Raw genomic sequence first — 7,483 nt, 5'->3', positions numbered from 1 at the left:
TGTGTGTGGGTACCGGGAATCGAACTCAGGACCTTGCGCTTGCCAGGTAGGCACTTGTGCTGCTGAGCTGTATCCCCAGCCCAGCAGTGAATAATTATAAAAAGAATTATTTTTGAATGCAAATACTTATCCAGTAACCTAAATAGGGAATCACTCAGAGGCACTGCTGCCTCAGTGCTGCTACTAACAATGAGGCCACGTCATGGATGATTTACTACACTGAGATGCTAATTAATCCCCTTGGGATGCTCCAAATGAAAGCTGAATCCTTGAACCCTCCAGGGGTCTCAGCCATGCGCTCCGAACATTTCAATGGTAGTCTGCTCTGGGAGCTTGCACATCCAACCTGGGTTTCTCTGGAATGACAATTGGTTCTTGGAAAGCTTCAGTGCTGTGGGTATGTCACATATGCCAGTCTTTCATTTCGTTGTCATCTGTTAACTCCCAAAAACTGCTGAGCACAGTCCTCAATGAGCTCATCCAAATCATCTCCCTTCTCGGACGAGCCAGACAGTTTGTCCTGAAGCTTCTTTGGTCAGGGCTCAGCTTCTAAATTAACATCGGATCGTACCCATCGAATATGGTTCCTAGATCTCCCCCTCCCCATGAGGTTGGTTTCCATCTAGGACAGCGGTGATGTCGTGTACTCTGTTTTCGCAGGTCCATTTTTGTTGCAACCTTGTTGAAGTCAAGAATGGCCCCGGGGAGCAGATCTGACAAATATATCAATTTTTCTGTTTAAATAAATCAGTGAGACATCCAGTCCTGGTTGCTTTACTTCTAGAGCTTTTCTCCCGGAAGCATATTGTGCATTATCTTTTAAATTAGTGCTGATAGTTGACGGCAGGAGGCAGTCTGTCCACACTGATGGGGTCCCAGGGTGGTGGCTGATGGCCTCGTCCTCCTGTCACTAAGGAGGCAGGGCAATGTCCTCACTGGCCTCTCTACCCTGCTGCCCCAGGTGGCCCAGAGCTCTACAAGGTGGGTGGGACTCGAGACACTCGGCTTAGGTCAAAGCCCACATCTTCATCTTTAGAGCTGAGTTGGGGGAGGTGAAGGAGGTGGAGGGTGGAGTAGACAGGGCAGAAGCTCGCAGTCAGTCATTTCACCAAGTTCTGATCTTTCCATGCATCTGATAATCGGGAAGGGTTTTTGTTGTTGTCCTGGTACTGCAGCTTGAAGCTGTGGGCTGGGCTATATACCCAGGCATTTTTTTCTTTGAGAGAGGGTCTTGTTAATCTTGTGAATCTTCTGCCTCAGCCTCCTCAGTGCTGGGATTACTGGTGCGTGCCACCACACCTAGCTGATCAGATGTTTTTTATAAATTGAAGACTCCTCCCTCCTGTGCTGATTATTAGAGACCACATTTGGCTGTTTAGACCAGCATTGCAGGGTTTAGGACACAGACCTTGAAAAAAATGAATGTCCCACTGGGTGTGGTGGGACATGCCTGCAATCCCAGCACTTGGGAGGCTGAGGCAGGAGGATCACTTTGAGTTTGAGGCCAGCCTGGACAACAGGGTAAGTTCAGCCTGAACTGCATAGCGCGACCTTGTCTCATAAAACAAAACAAAAAACGCACATCAAGACCATAAGCTTAAGTGAAATAAATCAGACAAGTTTAAATATTGCATTGTTTCTCTTGTGTCAGAAATCCAAATTATAAATAAGAAGCAGAATGGAGGATAGATATTGGGAAGTAGGAAGAACTTGTTCAAATTGGAAGGGGAATAAGACATGGAGGTTAGGGGTAGGAAGAAAGAAAAAGGGATTTAAAAAAAGACAAGAACTGAAGGAAAAATAATGGACATAGGGAAGAGGAAAAAAGGACAAAAAACAGAATTAAGCTGTGTTATGTACATGTAGAAATCCCTCAAGATAAAGGTGATCATTAGGTACTACAAACATGTGCTAATAAAAAATAAATTGAAAGAAGAAGGATGTAGGACCAGACTAAGCGGACATCTACCAAAGGCAAGTTTAATATAGAAAAATGTGAAGAAGGAGAGTTTTCAGGAAGAAAAGGGAGATTGGTGAGTTTGATGATTTAGGAATAAGAGCCACGATGTGGGACAGTCTGGAGCTGGCTTGTTGCCCATGGGCTGTGACATCTAAAAAAATGACTTGGGTGCAGACGAGGCTGGATCCAAGCAAAGATGTGTGGCAGAACAGGGATGGGGCGGGTCCCCATGGGATTTGGAACTAGCTTATTGGAGAGAGGGACAGGGCTGGCCACTACTTGGTGGAATTGACTTCCTGAGAAAAAAGAAAAAGAAGGATCTGAATGGAACTTTGAACTATTGGGAAGAAATAGAGAGGTCAGCCTCCAGCGATGGCGAACCTTGTAGAGCTTTCGATGATTTGAGCAGCCTGCTGCGGCACACGTGCCATAGGTTCGCCACCACCATTGGTCTCCTCTTAGAGCCTGACTCGTTGTGTGCGTGAATCTCTGTGTGTCAGGATGCATCTGTGTTATTGTCTGTATCCCCAGACTGCATGAAAATTTGGTCTTAATGTCTTCATACATCTGTAACAGCTCATTTAAATTAAAAAGGGAGAAAGAGAGGGAGGGAGGGACACATGGTTCCCTCTGAATTCAGATGAATTGATGTGAAATAATTTTTTTTTAGAGAAAAATGCACTTTTTTCTCATCGCCCACAAAAAGGTGCTAACCTGTGGCATTCTGGTGTCAGAAATATGATTGAGGATCTCTCCCCTCAGCTTCCCAAGGTGTCACAGGCGCGGGGATGCTGGCTTACTCACCCACACGAGTGCATCTGGACACTGATTTCAGTGCCCCACAGGAACTAGAAACAATGCAATGTGTGTCACTCATCACAAGCAGGCTGCAGTCACACCTACAGCTATTGGCCTCCTCAGAAGTCTCAACACCTCCTTCTAGTCTGGGTCAAACCAGTGCTCACAGGGGTCCAGGAAAGGGCTGCTGTGTCACCACAGCAAGCCATGGTGCATCTCTTCACGGCTCGATCCTGTGCTGGAAAAGCAGGACCTGGGCTCTCTTCTACAAAAGGGAACCTGGCTGTTCTCAAAGAGGAAACTCATGAGATGTCACAGGTCAGCTGTGGGCTGTTGTGTTCCTCACTTTCAGGCCTTTGTAGTGTTCCAGTTTGTAGGTTCCTTTCCGACACAGAAACATGCTTTTCTTTCTGAGAGATGATTATAGCCTCACAGACTCCACTAAGGACTAAATACTAATTAAGAACAACTGTGAGGTGAAGCGGGGAGAGGAAAAAGTACACAAAGGAGAGGTGCCTCAGGTTCCCAGCACCACGTCTGTTGCACTGCAGGGACATTCTGGTACAGGGCGCCATGCCCTGTGGAGGTAGAAAAGTCTCTGTCCCAAGAAGAAGCCTACTTGGCCTCTGGTGTCTCCTGAAGCAGTGGAAAGGACTGGCTCCTATGCAATGAACCACTTCTCGTAATACTGGACAGCCAGGCATGGTGGCACACGCCTGTAATCCCAGCACTTAGGAGGCTGAGGCAGGAGGATCCTTGAGAGTGTGAGGCCAGCTTGGGTGACAGAGTGAGCTCAAGGCCAGCCTGAACTGCATAGTGAGACCCTGTCTCAAAAAGACCAAAAAAAAAAAAAAAAGGACATGCTTGTCAGCTAAGCACAAGAAAAGCTGCCAGAAGTCCTGCCATTCGTTTTGCTACATGTCAGCCTTCAGGGCGGCCTTGATTCACGCCATGGGGTCCTGACCCTTAGTGTGATGGTGACTTGGGACGGTCTTTCTTCCTCAGAGCCACAGCTTCCAGTTTGCCTTCATGCTCTGCTTGCACTCGATCGCTCTTCTTCAGTATGTCTTTGTGGAGTCAGAGTATAATGTACATTCCCTGAGCTGGGAAGTCTTCGGTCGTGGCATCCGTCTGCTCCTCCAAGGCTGTAGCACACTTCCTGATGCGAGCTGGCACACTCTCCAGGGCTCCGCCTGCCAGCTCACCTTCCAAAGCGCCCCTGTTCTCTCAGCACTAGACAGTACTCTATTTCTTCCTTGACCATCCACAGGGCTGTCCAGTCAATGGTTCCCAGCTCGAGTGCAAGTGTATCTAAGGATTCATCCATGACTGCAAGCTCCAGAGGCCACTCCTCAGTCTACAGCCTCCAGTGACATGTTTGACTGACCCACCCACTCTGGTCAGCCACGCTACCCCTTGCTTCTTTTCAGCATTTGGGTCCTAGGCAGTAAGGAAGACATGAAAATGTTCACGAAAGAGAACACAGGATGATCTGTAATTCTTTTCAGGAATTTATCCAAACTTTTTCTTCTGGTCTCCACATACTCTTGTGAAAAAGGATCCAGGACAGCCGGGTGTGGTAGCGCATGCCTGTCATCCCAGCACTCGGGAGGCTGAGACTAGCCTGGGCTAAAAAGTGAGCTCAAGGCTAGCCTGAACTGCATAGCAAGACCCTGTCTCAAAAGGACAAAAAAAAAATTTAATGAAAAAGGATCCAGGACACTTCTCACCACAAACTTCCCTCAAAGTGGGGGAATGAGATGGGTGGGCTGCAGTTCTTCCAGTTTGCTCCTCAGACAGTCAAAACCCTGGTATCTTTGATGAACAGAATATTCTGGCTTCTCTGCCTGAGCACTTGTGGTGGTGATGGTGACGTAGGTCTCCATCCTACAGAGAAGCTTCATGGGGTCGTCAACTGTGACAAAGAGATCTCGGCTCTCACCATCAGTGTCATTGTCAGGCTGAAGTCTATTCAGAAGGGAAGGTAAAGAGGCTGGACTTGAAGTGCCTGCTGGTGTGCCATGGTTGGGCAAAATGAGGTCCTTGTCACTGAAGCTGTGGGCCACGAGCACATCTGGGCTGGGCGTGCTGTCTTGGCCCATGGCCTCCTCACTGCGGGAGCCCACCAGCGGGTGCAGCCCGTTGCATAGGGAGTGGGGCCTGGCCACTGCAGGGTCATGGTGCACACCTCGGGGTCCTCCTTCTGCCTGCAACCCAAGTGCCCCATCTCTACACCTGAGCCAGCCTTGGGTCCATGGGTACCTTGACTGCTTAATGTGAAATAACTTTTAAGCATGGGTTGCATTTTCTGTACTTGGAAGGCAAAATCAAACCAAAGCAAACCCCCAAATTCTCCCACAGTTATCTTCTCTCAGCCTTTTTTTTTTGTCTTTTTGAGACAGGTTCTCGCTATGCAGTTCAAGCTGGCCTAGAGCTCACTTTGTAGCCCAGGCTGGTCTCAAACTTGCAATAATCCTCCTGCCTCAGCCTCTGAAGTGTTGGGATTACAGGCGTGTGCCACCACTGTGGAAAAGTACACAGGCCCAGAGTTAGGAAGATAACTCCAGGCTGGAGGTTTCCTCAGCTGGAAAGTGGAGATTTGGTCCTCAGGGGACTGCTGCAAAAACAAGATGGCTGGGTGTGATGGCTGAACCTGTAATCCCAGCACTCCAAGAGGCTGAGGCAGGAGGACAACATATTTGAGCCCAGCCTCGGCAACATGGTGACTTAGTGAGACTCTCTCAGTGTAAAAAATGGAAAAGGGTGGGAGATGCAGCTCAGTGTGAAGATCCTGGGTTTAGAAAGAAGAAAAAGATGAATTAGATGAAGTAATGTGCACAAAACCTTAGTCTTCTGTGTTACGATGTCCTTAATATCAACCTGGGGTCTCTGCTGCCTCTAAGCTCAGGATTCCTGGACCAAAGGTAAATCTAGTGAGGTGGTCATCAGCAAGCCAGGTGGGGTCACTTCCTCACTTTGTCAGCTGCCTGGAATAGACTAGGTTAGGCCACAAGCATGAGGCTTGGGGTCAAGAATTAGCTTAGGGTCGGGAATAAGTTTGGGGTCAGGGTTCAGGATCAGCCTAAATGACTCTGCTCCCAGTGTCCTCAAGACTGAGTGAGCATAGAACACGACGTACTGCTGGGTGTGGTGGCACACGTCTGTAATTCTAGTGCTTAGGAGGCTGAGGCAGGAGGATCACCGAGAGTTTGAAGCCAGCCTGGACTACATCGTCAGACCCTGCCATAAAGCAAGACAAATCATCACGCCCCTTGTACATTAAGGATTACCATTCGAGGAGTGGAATCTGCTAGTGAGTTTCAACGTTTGTGTTGTCGATGAGTGAAGGGTAAGGCAAAAAACGTTCAGTTCGATAAAGCAGATCTGGCTAAGGTGGGGGCGGTGTCTAGGGTAGGTCGGCTTCTATCGCGGTGCTTTCCTGGGCGGGCTCCAGGGCGCTCACTGACACCGGGGAGATTGCAGAGCGCTGTAGCATCCACAGGGGCCCTGCATCGCAGTAGCACCAGAGACCAACGGTGACCCTAGCACCGCGAGAGGCCGGTACCGCTAGAGATCTTGACCTGACCAGCGACCACCAGCCTGCAAGCGCTAGCGAGGAGGAAACCTGCAGTAGTGCCTAAGAAACCCCGCACTAGAAATCTTGATGGAGGCCAGTGGTGAGTTTTCGTTAGGGATTGAAGCATGTTGCATTCATGGCAGGCTGTATCCCTGACCTACTAGGGCTTTGTTTTTTGTTTTTCTTGGTGTTTTGAGACAGGGTCTTGCTATGTAGTCCAGACTGGCCTTGAACTCACTATGTAGCCCAGCTTGCTCTCGAATTTGCTGCGGTCCTCCTGCCTCAGCCTCCCGTGTGCTGAGATCCTAGTAGTGTTTTGTAGGGGTTCTAGCTTTTTTCTCTTAAAAATGCAATCAGGAAGATCTCAAGCTCAAGCCATACCTGGGCCTCTTAGTGAGTTAGCCAGGCCCGGTGTCAAGGGGAAAAAAAAAAAAGCTGTGGATGCAGCTTAATGTGACAGTGGAGATCTTGGGTCCAACCCGGGGGCGGGGGCGGTGGGGAGAGAAGAGAGGGGAATCTTGTGTAGGCTTGTAGGTAGGTGGGGACAGCTAAGGTGACTGCCTCTATGGCTACTGGACAGTGGAAGTGGAATTGGAAGGCACTTTCCGAGAGGATCACATATTTTAAAGTGAACCTATATTAAGAGAGTTCTTATATTTTTCAGCTTATATATTGGAAGTTTTAAATTTATTTTTTAAAATTTTATTTATTAGTATACATTTTCAGTACATCATGTTTGTATTCCTGGTGTGGACTTGGTTCACACATATAAGGCATCTTTATTCCTTCTTGCATCCGCTTTCCTTCTTCTCCTTTTCCTATCTCTTTTTGGTTTTCGGAGACTGGGGGGTCCATGCTCCGGCGCATGCGTGCAATCTTAGCACTTGGGAGCTGGAGGCAGGCGGATCCCCGCAAGTTCAAAGCCAGCAAGGGCTACACAGTGAGTTCAAGGCCAGCTTGAGCTACATGGCTCAAAACATACGCACATACACACAAGCCTAAAAATAGAAGAGAGAGAAAAAGACATGCTGTGAACTTCTTATATGAGGCTGTGGAGTAAGCGGCAGGGGGAAATGTCAGACCCCACGCTCGCTAGGTGCGGGGCTGTGCTAGAGGGCATCTGCAGGTCTCATCACACTATGAACAGA

General features: G+C 48.6%; 2 pseudogenes; both read right to left on the bottom strand.

Moving 5' to 3' along the window:
- Positions 1–309: 309 nt before the first annotated feature.
- On the bottom strand, positions 310–2,408 carry LOC102003174 (annotated as a pseudogene).
- A 965-nt stretch (positions 2,409–3,373) lies between these two features.
- LOC102030566 lies at positions 3,374–7,202 on the bottom strand (annotated as a pseudogene).
- Positions 7,203–7,483: the final 281 nt, after the last annotated feature.

Source organism: Chinchilla lanigera, unplaced genomic scaffold, assembly GCF_000276665.1.
Source record: "Chinchilla lanigera isolate Chin_1 unplaced genomic scaffold, ChiLan1.0 scaffold00036, whole genome shotgun sequence".
Lineage (NCBI taxonomy): Eukaryota > Metazoa > Chordata > Mammalia > Rodentia > Chinchillidae > Chinchilla > Chinchilla lanigera.
This window is presented reverse-complemented; position numbering and strand designations above follow the sequence as displayed.